Source organism: Nematolebias whitei, chromosome 2 (assembly GCF_014905685.2).
Source record: "Nematolebias whitei isolate Nwh7 chromosome 2, NemWhi1, whole genome shotgun sequence".
Taxonomy (NCBI): domain Eukaryota; kingdom Metazoa; phylum Chordata; class Actinopteri; order Cyprinodontiformes; family Rivulidae; genus Nematolebias; species Nematolebias whitei.
The window spans coordinates 2,427,841-2,439,784 of NC_056499.1; the positions used below are offsets into that span (position 1 = coordinate 2,427,841).

At 41.9% G+C, this 11,944-nt stretch overlaps 1 protein-coding gene across 1 annotated transcript in view; it reads right to left on the reverse strand.

The window, feature by feature from the left end:
• The window catches only part of apba2b (amyloid beta (A4) precursor protein-binding, family A, member 2b), an 88,407-nt gene extending 78,367 nt beyond the window's left edge, over nt 1-10,040 (reverse strand). Inside the window, exon 1 of the mRNA XM_037689442.1 lies at nt 9,932-10,040. The gene's annotated coding sequence lies outside the window, so the exon portion shown is untranslated. The remainder of the gene's footprint in view (nt 1-9,931) is intronic.
• Nucleotides 10,041-11,944: the final 1,904 nt, after the last annotated feature.

The window sequence follows — 11,944 nt, forward strand, 5'->3', positions numbered from 1 at the left end:
CTCATACATGTCCTGCTGTCCTCATACATGTCCTGCTGTCCTCATACATGTCCTGCTGTCCTCATACATGTCCTGCTGTTCTCATACATGTCCTGCTGTCCTCATACATGTCCTGCTTCCCTCATACATGTCCTGCTGTTCTCATACATGTCCTGCTGTCCTCATACATGTCCTGTTGTCCTCATACATGTCCTGCTTCCCTCATACATGTCCTGTACCAGTCTAACATACTTCTCTGCCCCTCCAGATCTCCTCATGTAACACCACACCTCCTCTCTCAGCTCTCTGTCAGATTTTTTTCCTAAATCCACAAAGACACAATGGAGTTCTTTCTGACCCTCTCTGTTCTTCTCCATCATCATCCTCAAATCAAAGATGGATCTGTGGTGCTCTTTCTCTTCATGAAACCATACTGCTGCTCAGATTGTCACCTCTCGTCTAAGTCTTGCTTCCACAACTCTCTCCCAGATCTTCATCGTGTGACTCATCAACTTAATTCCCCTGTAGTTGCTACAACTCTGTCCATCACGTTGTTAATTGAATAACACAATTACAGAATGTCTTCTGATTACATTCTTCATTCATGAACATCACAGACCGCCTTGTTAATTTGTATTATTTAAAAAAAAGTTCAATATATAAAACAGTTTTATCAAGAGAACACTGTTGATAGTGAATATGTTCTTTATCAGATTCTCCTTTTCCCTCCACTGGTTTGACTGGTTGCTTAGTTTATTTTTTATTTTTTAATTAAGAGTACAACTAAAAGGCAGTCCACATGGGAATTATTTTATTTATTTAATTTTTTGGTTATGAATGCACAAAAGTTTCAGCTTTATGTCCAGTAACAACTGCATTTTGTGTCATTTTTAAAAACAGCAGAGTGCATGAGGCTATTTATAAAATCGAGAAATAAAATAATTGTTTTGGAAAAACCAAGTTTCACGTCCGTATTTCTCCTTCATGCTCACTGTTGGGACTGTAAGTCATGCTAAAAACTATAAATTGATTAATGATGTATTATTAGAAAATGATGAAGTGTTATTTGTAAATCAGTGTACTAGAAAATGTATATGTGCTTAATTGATTAATTAAATAAGTGTTGTGAGTGAAGGCAAAGACTAAAGAGCATCCGGCGTCAGGCCGTTCAAAGACTATAACAAGGTTCAGAACTCGTTTCAGTTCATCACTAAATGATGTTGTGCTGTAACCGCCTGCACTTCTCCTCTGCTGCAGAGCTTTGGTTTGCTGTTCGGGGCTTTTTTTGTCTGTAACATGCTCTGTGCACTCGCACGCAGCTGCATTATAGCACAACCGTCACAGATCAATATGAGGTCGTCTCAGCTCTGAAGTCAGCTCCAAAGAGAAGAAACTCTAAAAATACAACAAACTGAGAATAAACAGCCTCTTACTCAAACATTTATTACCTGCTTCATATTCAACGTGTTCACGTTTGTTTACTCGGAGCATGAAGTTATACTTGCAAAGCCAATGCAGACTTTATTCACTGGCCTCTGATGAAAATGAGACTCACCTGTATAAATAAAGGCTGAAGTGAATTTATGATTCTGAGAGAGGAACAATATTCCCAAATGTCAACTTTACTTACAGTTTTAACTTCTTACAGGCAACACTGTGAAAACACAGAGAGCTTTAAGCATTCGGGGAAATTAAGAGAAGAGTTGCTACGACTCCAGGATTCGTTAACGCTGGTCTGATAGTGACAGCTCAGAGGTGAAAGCGTGAAGCTGGCATTCAGACACACGTAATGAATGAGGCTTTTTCAGAGCTTCTCTTTCTCTCTGTCTGGGCCTCGCTTCAGAGCCGTTCTTCGGTGCCACCCATGATTAATGCAGCTATGAATGGGTTTCTCTTACAGCCAGCACCACAGGAGAACAGTTTCTCTCTTTTCTTTTTCACTCTTTGCTATTTAGCTCCTCTCCATTGTGGATCAATTTACTGAGAAGTGTGAAACTGATTTAGACTCGTACGAATGCTGATTCTATACAGAGAGTCGATGCCTGCATCAGTTTACTTATTCTAGGACATACTTCAAAAGGTTTTGCTACAAAACGATCTAATTCTGAAATTCTCAACTCACTAAATTATTTATGAGGTGTCAGATACACAACAGTTCTTTATAAGCAACTGAAGTTTCATCAGATTTTTAACCTGACAAGAAAAACTAAGACAAAGATAAATGCATTTCATCATAAATGCTTCCAGTCCTGCCTGTTCCACGGTTGATCTAAACTGCCCCGTCCAGTAAATATTTGTTGTGAGTGGAATAAAGCAGCTGGTGCACACATCCTGGTCGGGTGGTCAATTCCCCGTTCTGTCTCATTTAACAAATATCCTTCCATGAAATGTAAGAGTACAGCATACGTCACATTATAAACCTGCTGACACACTGTTATACAGCAATCTGTAGCAAAGTAAAGATCTTGTTCGACCTTTGACCTTGATTTGTGACTTTAGAGCTGGAGTGATGAAAAGATGACGTGACGTGTAGCCGCGTGTTTGAAGTTTTGTTAACTTGCAGTGGGATGATCAGAAGTTATGACCTTGGTAAGCAAAGACCTTGAAAATTTATCTGCTCCCAAACAGGTCTCTCTAGAAAATGAGTTCTCGTGGCTCAACGAGACTACCTGGATAAATAAAGGCTAAATGAAAAAATATATATTTGACCTTAATTTGTGACCTTGACCTTGGAGCTGAGGAGATTTAAAGTGCATGCGGCACTTTGTCTAGTGATGATGCATATGTGTAACAAGCATAGGTGTTGCAACAAGTATATGGGAAGGGGACGTGTCCCCCTCACATTAAAAAATATTCATTTGGACACACCCCCCCCCCCCCCCCCGGTCATTTGCCATGAAACAGTAGATCACCCAGCACTGTTTCTAGCACAGGGCGCTCATGTCTTCAAGGTATTTTGTTGACCGGGGTGGTGTGTGTGTGTGTGTGGGGGGGGGGGGGGGGGGGGGGGTTGTGCCATGCTCTCTAAAATAGTTACTGAATCAATTGTTTACTTATAGAGGTAAACATAGATGTTTAAACACCCGTTAAAATGCACCAGAATTCAGGAAATGGCATCTACTTTATAAAAAAAATTTAAAACAGATCCTACCCCCCCCCCCCCCACAGCACCCCTGTATCCCCCCCCCCCCCCCACACACACACACACACACGTTACAAATCCTTCTGACACCAGTCGTAACAAGTTTCGTTAACTTGTCTTGAACAGATCAGCAGATAGTCAAAAGTCTTTAGCATCACGAGGACGCCGTGTTAATCAAGAACATTTTGATCCATTGTTAGGCTGATGGTCCTTCTTGAGCATGTGAGCAGCTGGTTCTGGTTGTCAGCAGCAAACTGGTTGATCCACTCTGAGACTGAGACTGAGCTGAATACAGCACCTCAGACTGAGGAAGTCTTCTGGATGAGATGAGAAACGTTTCTACATTTTTCTTGCTTTGCTTTGTTTTGTTGTTTGAATGTCCAGAGGACCAGATTGAACTTTTTTAGAACATTTTGAACGTTTCTTCTTATGTTACTGCTCGAACCAATAGTTTAAACAATATTATTTATTTATGTGACAAAAAGATTGTATTTAAAACATAAACTGGGGTTCTGAGCATGGTGCAGAATTTCTGGTGTAAAATGCTTCGAAGACGAGCGACACGGTGGTGCAGTTGGGAGAGCTGCTGCCTCTCAGCAAGAAGGTCGCCCGATCAAATCCCGGCCAGGGACCTTTCTGGGTGGATCCAACAATTTTCAGTCAGGTCATCTGGACAGTTTCTTTTTTTTTAATGCTGAAACATTTCACCTTCCATCCAGAAGGCTTCATCAATCAAGGAAACACACAACACAAAACTGATTCTTCCCCCAACAGATTACACCAAAGCGGAACAAACCAGTTCTGTTGGTGCTAAGATGGTGTCTTTGGCACGCCCCCTCCTCAGTTGCCGGCCCTTTTCCTCGTTGACAGTCATGTCAAACTAGATTATTGGGCATGGACATTTTTGGTTTTGAACCAGTTTGACTGTCAACAAGGAAAAGGGCCGGCAACTTGTGTACCTGGATTATTGAGCATGGACTGTTTTGGCTTTCTGGGTGGAGTTTGCATGTTCTCTCCGTGCTGCGTGGGTTTTCTCCAGGTACTCCAGTTTCCTCCCACAGACCAAATACATGCATGTTAGACTGACTGGTAACTCTGAATTGTCCCTAGGTGAGAGAGAGAGAATGGTTGTTTGTGTCATTTGTCTCTATGTGTCCCTGTGATGGACTGGAGACCTGTCCAGGTGTCCCCTGCCTCTCGTTCAGTGACTGCTGGACATGGGCACCAGTGACCCCTGTGACCCAAAAAGGAAGAAGCGGGTGGATGGATGGATGGATGGATGGATGGATGGCTGGATGGATGGATGGATGGATGGATGGATGGATGGATGGATGGATGGATGGATGGATGGATGGATGGATGGATGATGGATGGATGATGGATGGATGGATGGATGGATGCTTGGAAGGCCAATGTATCTTCACACTTGAAGCAGTGAACTGTCACATTGAACAGTTTGGACCAGCACGTCCTCCAGAGGTCTGCAGTAACTTGTGGGAACCTCTTACCTGTCCATCACAGGGACACCTGGACAGGTCTCCTGTTAGGATCAATATTTAAAAGTGTTGTTCTTTAATGTTGATCAAGAAGGAAACAGAGCCATAAATTCAACAGACTTGACTTTTCAAACCGTGTGCTTTTTCACAAGATGCAATACAAAAAGCAATCCAGAGATGAAGCGCGAGATTTATTTCTCTCTTCCTGTTTAAGTTCAGACAACGTTAAACAACCCGTACTACCTACACATTAACTGGAGTATCAGACGCCCTCAACAGAATTATAAAACTACCACCATTAATTTTTCTACCATAAATTTCTCTAATGAAACTTTGAAAAAACTGTATATTGTCTGAATGATTCACAGAACGTAACTTGGAATCCTGCAACTCCTTCTACATTTTATCATTTAAGCTAAAACCTTGTCTTCCTGAACCTGAGGGGGAGAACTATCCACACGTGTTTTACATCGTGTTAAGATTGTTGTAACTCTTTGTATTAGGTTGGACCACAGCTCCCTGCAGCGACGAACACAAGGAGGCACAAAGCATTACCCCTGTTTTGCACTCCCTTCGCTGGCTCCCTGCTGCGTTTCAGGTGAAATTTAAAGTTTTATTGGTTGTTTTTAAGTGTTTAAACTCCTTGGGCCTGTGTTAACTAAACGAGCTGTTGCAGCTCCATCCAGAGCCCTGAGGTCGGCCGACCAGCTCTTGCTGGCCGTCCCTAAAGCGAGGCTGAAGACTAGAGGAGACAGAGCCTTCTCTGTGGCAGCACCCAGGCTGTGGATCAACCTCCCTCTGTCTGTGAAGATCTCCCTGTCTCTAGATCAGATGAAGTCCACACTGGAAACACATCTGTCCTCCCTGGTCTTTAACTTCACTTCAGCTCCTAATTAGTACCTGACTGATTGGAGGTTTGGGAAATGGCAGCAAATAAAACAGTATATCTTGTTTGTTATTTATACTATTATTTTATTGGTATTTTACTGCCAGTTTTCATCATTTTATTTGTATTAGACTCAATGTTATTTATTTGATCATATTTTTATCTATGTCGTTGTGATTCTTGTGAGGCACTTCGGTCAGCTGAGGTTCTTGTAAATGTGCCACATAAATAAACTTTGACTTCACTTCATTTTTAGTTTTGTCCCTCGGTCAAAACTCGTCGTTTAGTGAAAGTGGTATTTGCTCTTGTAAAACCAGCCACAAAGGAGCACAAGCAGTGCATGTCTCATGCTGGCCCCAAGCCTGACGAGGGTTGTGTCAGGAAAGACAAGACACTTTTGTCAAACCAAACATGCACGTTCGTCCACACAGCAGCCACTCAGTCCAGACCTGGTTAACGACTCCTGCCACCGGTACTATTGACAGACAGGGTGCCAGCAGAACTGCACCAGGAGCGAAGGATAAAAAAAGACAAAGAGGAGATGTATGGATGCAGTTAGAGAGGACATGGAGGTAGTTGGAGTGAGGACAGAGTGAGACAGAGGACACAGAGGACAGAGTGAGATGGACGAGGACTCGCTGTGGAGACCCTCAAGAGGGAAAAGATGAACCAAGAATTTGCCCTTAAAATAAAAAAAAATCAACCAAGACTGTGGTGACGAGACGCAGAAACATTCTGTCATTCTGGTGCCACATCATGAGCTGCACACAGAGATGACCTTGTGCTTCTAGATCTCTCCTTCCTTCTTCTGGGGTGGTCACAGCGAGCTGCTGATCACATGAGGATTTGGCAGTCGCTTTATACCGGATGTCCTTCCTGTCTCAACCACAGAGCTATCACAGGCCTGTGTGGTGCAGCGGACTGCCGGGAGTGGGGGGGGAGCAAATCACCTTTTCCACTCACATTTTGGTTATGATCAGCAGTGGGATTTGAACCTTGGCTCCACCATTCCCCCACACAAAGAGAAGACGAGATTTCATAAAAATATTCATATATATATATGTATATATATATATATATATGTATGTAAGTGGTTTTGGACAAGCTTTAAGCCAGTTTAAGAGTGATATGGCTGACCGACTGCTACATTTGACTGTACAGCACTCAAACAGCACCAGCTTGTCCAAATATTCTATAAAATTGTTAGATTTTTGCAGAATTAGATGAAACAAGGTTCATGTATAAATTTGTTTCAGTAGGAAAACGAATGAAAATAATCTTTTAATGCTATATTTTAATAAAACTGAGCCATAAGGAGACTGACCTCATAGATCGGCCCTTCAAGAAGTGATGAAATAACTAACGACAACAAGAACAATCTTAATAGAGTGTGTTTCCACAGTTATAATGTGCTGATGTACGACAATAAAAAACAAGAATAAACATGGATGATGACCAACATCTGTCTACAGGTCCACTCTTGTGGTTGCAAACAAAAGTTTATAATAATTTCAATATAAATTGTCTCCAGACTTATTTTGCAGCATCAGTAAATGTTTTCTCAACCACTTCAGGGTCTGAATGGTTAATTTAATGACTCACTTGATGTACAACTAGTAAATATTTCTACATTAAGAGTAAATGTCCACACTCAAACAGAGCCTTTTTAATCTGACCAGGTTCTGCAAAGTGCTTTACGTCCCCACTTTACTCCTTCACACACACTCATGCTTTGCTATTATACAATGTAAACTCCCTATCAAGCACCTTTTATGTTTTCTCATGCACTGATAAGGAGGAGGGGTGGGTCAGTGTTTCGCCCAAGGACAAATCAGCCTGCAGGGCTGGGGATTGAACCCCCAACCCTCTGATTGATGGATAGCCTCCCTACCACTGGACAAAAGCTGCTCAAACTAAATGATAATAAAAAATGAGTATATTGTTATATATTGATTACGTGTCATCATGATGATGATGACCAAAACCAGAAGTTTAAGAACCTCTCAGTCCACAGACCAGCTGAAGCATCACAGCAAATGTAGCAGTGTATTTTTATTATATTTATTTTTTTAAGATTTATTTAATTCAAATCAAAGCGATTTGTCTCGAACACAGAAAACATCTAGTTCATTTATCAATGACAACATGTTCAAACTTGCATTTTATTGAAATCTGCTCATTCTAGTTGTAACACAATTGTATTTATTATGACACTGGTTGCCATAAATTGGGATTTTGATTGCCCTTTTAAAAGAATAAAGACAAACCTAACAACTTAAATTGGATTCTTGTAATATTTTACTAACAGGGCCATCTAGAAAAAGTTGCAACTGTTTAAAATAAACATTTTGCATTTTAAGAGCTTTAACATGATTCACTGTAAAGTGTTTAGCAATTTAAAATAATAAGGTAAAACTATTTCTGATGAACTGCTCTGCTCTTTGTCTCCGCTGATGTGAGAGTCAGAGTCACCGACGGTTCTGGTCCGTTTGCAGAACCAGCGTCCTACGACTGCAGGCCGAGCACAGAGGCCGGGGAGGCCTTCTGACCTTTACTGCAGGTGCTGCACGAACCAGCCGTTTGGGGGCGGGGCAAACATAGCAGGTGGAAGTGACAGGAGGAGGACAAACGAGGACAAAGAACAACAAAAACGTGATTCTATTGACACGGCTGAGATGGAAGTTATCTCTCCTCCTATTTTGATCCATGCGCCAGAATTTCACTGCAAGTATTAGTTTCACTTGTCGACAAAGTTTAATCTTTATACCAACAAAGTCCATGCTCAATAATCCAGGTATACAATCCAACATTTTTCAGTCAGGTCATACAGTTTGTTTTTTTTTGTGCTGAAACGTTTCACCTTCCATCCAGAAGGCTTCATCAGTCAAGGAAACGCACAACAAAACTGATTCTTCCCCCAAACAGCTTACTCAAAAGTGGAACAAACCAGTTATGTTGGTGCTAAGATGGTGTCTTTGGCACGCCCCCTCCTCCGGTGCCCGCCCTCTCCCTCGTCAACAGTCATGTCAAACTGGTTTGTTCCACTGGGGGAAGAATCAGTTTGGTGTTGTGTGTTTCCTTGACTGATGAAGCCTTCTGGATGGAAGGTGAAAAAGTTTCAGAAAAAAAAAAGAAAGTGTATGACCCGACAGAAAATTGTTATAATCTTTGTTGGGTTTCAGCTTGGACACATCCACGTCCTTTTCATATGGAAACACTGAAGCTTCTGAAACAAACTCAAGGAAACCCAGAAGAGGACCCAAGCGAGTTTTATGACGTTACTCAGTTACTTTCAGGATACCAGTTCCATGAAAACGAAACCAGTTCAAACTTGGCAAAGCTCAGAGAATTTACACCGACTGATGTTTCACATGGTTTCCTTCAAACATCAAGGAAACACTTAGCGCTCTCCATGAACTCATGCATGCTTCCAAAAGAATAAAACTCTCCCACTTAGCTCTAATCTGTCCAGATTATGTTAAAGTGAGCTACTGCTCGTTTTTACATAGATGCATCAGAACCTCCTTTAAATGGAGTCAAGCGTTGGCTGCAGTCCAACCTGAACATCTGTCCATTGAGAGATTGGTTGAGGTTTGAGAACATTGATGCTTTCTTCATGACCTAATATTTATTTCTCGTGGAAATGAAATGTGTCTGGGCTCAAGTCAATGGTTTAAAGGTGACCAACAGAATATTTGGAAGAAACTGACACTGAGCTGTTTGGTGGCAAACCCTCTAACAGAAATGTATATTAGACACAATCCAGAGACAGTAATCAGCATGTTGACCAAAAGGAAACATCTCGTGAGCTTTGAGCTCAGAGTCAGAGATGCTACAAGAAGCTGAGGCGATGCCTTCACTGTTCTCTCTGAACAAAGAACATCCAGCTGTGGCTGGATCACACCAAGCTTCCTTTGCTCCCAGTCGTTACACCTTGGAACGTGTAATGAACCAGCACAGACAGGACAGTGCCTCCAGTTCCCTGGACTCACCAGCTGAGCATGAATGACTGATGAGATGGGAGCATTTAGTACGAGGCAGCTTTGGAAGAAAACGATCAAATGGAGCCGTTTCTTTCTCTTTTTAATTTTTAAAGGAGCTCTGGCAGAACAGAACTTGTTCCGACACGAACCGTGCGGAGACCCAATAATGATCGAGCACCAGGATGGATCATCTCAGCTGATCATGTCTGAAGGTGTGAACAGAAACCGAGCTCCGACCTTTAGAGACGAGTTGGACCACAAACGTGCTCATAAACACGCACGACGTGAGGAGATACAGAACCATTTTGTGTTAAAGCTCGGCGCCCTGTTCACGCTGATGATGAGGAGCAGCATCCTCTCCGGATGAGGCTTCAGCCTCGTGGTCCCAGAAACCTGTGATGACGGTTAAATGTGCGCGATGCAGCTTTTCAAGATGTCTTCTTACCTGGGGGGTCATACGCTGAGCAGTCTGCTCCTCGTCGGCTCAGAGAGGGATGGAGACAGTGATGGAGCTGCCTGGTGCCTCATCACTGAGGCTGCCGCCCCGGAACGAGCATAACATCCAACACGAGCACTGCAGAGTGTGCGCGAGAGCCCAACCCGCCCCGCCCCCACCCGACCCACGCGAGCTCTACAGCTGGATTTTAGCTGATTTACAACTAAAATACAGCAACATGTTGAACTGAAGACAGCGAGAGTTGGTCAACAAACAAACAAACAAACAAACAAAAACTGGAACATTTTAGTTTTGACTTCCATCATTTCATCAGTCTGCAGAATGAATCCAGTGGAGCAGGACGCATTTATTTTTGTTTTTCTCTGTAAACCTTCATGTAGTAACGAGTTAAGTAAAATAGTTTTATATTTTACACATTTATATTGTGGCAGCACGGTGGCGCAACGGGTAGAGCTGCTGCCTCTCAGCGAGCAGGTCCATGGTTCAAACCCCGGTCCAGGGGCCTTTCTGGGTGGAGTTTGCATGTTCTCTCCGTGCATGCGTGGGTTTTCTCCGGGTACTCCAGTTTCCTCCCACAGACCAAAAACATGCATGTTAGGCTGATGGTAACTCTAAATTGCCCCTAGGTGTGAGTGAGAGAGTGACTGTTTGTCTCATTTGTCTCTATGTGTCCCTGTGATGGACTGGAGACCTGTCCAGGGTGTCCCCCGCCCCTCACACAGTGATTGCTGGACATGGGCACCAGCGACCCCCGTGACCCAAAATGGAACAAACGGGTAAAGAAAATGGATGGATGGATGGACATTTATATTGTTGTAAGAACTGTGTGTTCATGTGTGTGTTCATATGTGTTCATATGTGTGTTTGTGTTCATGTGTGTTCATGTGTGTTCATGTGTGTTCATGTGCGTTCATGTGCGTTCATGTGTGTTCATGTGTGTTCATGTGTTCATGTGTGTTCATGTGTGTTCATGTGTTCATGTGTGTTCAATGGGACAAATAAACATTTGTGTGGGTCATATGTTGTTACAACATGTTGTTATGATGATGTGATGTTGATGTGATGATGTGTTTAAAGGCAAGACCCTGAAAAGTTCAGATAAAAACATATAAGCATTGAAATATTAAAACATTTAGCAAATTGTTGTGCTCTTAAAATACATTTGCACCTCGTCTTTACTGCAAAGTTCTTCAAGAAAGGACCAGATCTGTTTCTACAAAGTTTATTTAATTCTATTTAAAAGCTACATACTTTAATAGCATGTAAAAGTCCCATGTTTATCTCATCCATTTCAAAGATACAAATGTGACTTTAATTTATTGTAAATAAAGCCAGTTTCACTAAAATCATCCCAACTAAACTTCATTAACTGTAGAGTAGCAGTGTCATCTAGAGGCCAGATGACAGAAGGAACTGACAGTTCTTCTGCAGCTTGTTCTTGCAGCACAAGTCTGTCCAAACAGGTCTCACTTGTAAATTCATCCATTCAACCTTTATTTCTACAAGTTAGTCCCATTGAGCCTCGAGGACCCATTTACAAGAGACACCTGATTTCAACAAAGACTGATGACAACAATGGACAATCAGAAAAGAGGCGTACAGATTTTATTTTTAACAAATTAAAATGAGACGGCAGAAATAGCAAAAAACAGCTGGATTATAAAGGGAATTAAATGAGTCTTCGAGGCTCAATGTGACTTATCTGTTTAAATAAAGGTTGAATGAATGAATGAAAAAAACACGAGTTCCATCAGAGTCTGAGTCCAGACGGATCTTTGTAAAGAGTCTGTTGTTCTGCAAACATTTACACTGAGAGGATTTTTATCTGTCATTCGTGTGTGTGTAGACCTGTTATTTACTTATTAAATTATTTAATTATATTGTTATTGACTAACATCTTTCAGTAAAAAAGTTTTAATTTGTATTATTTTTCTTTTGTTTGTTTTCTTTCGGCTGCTTGTTCTCAGGGGTCGCCTCAGTGAATCAGCTCCTGCAGAACCT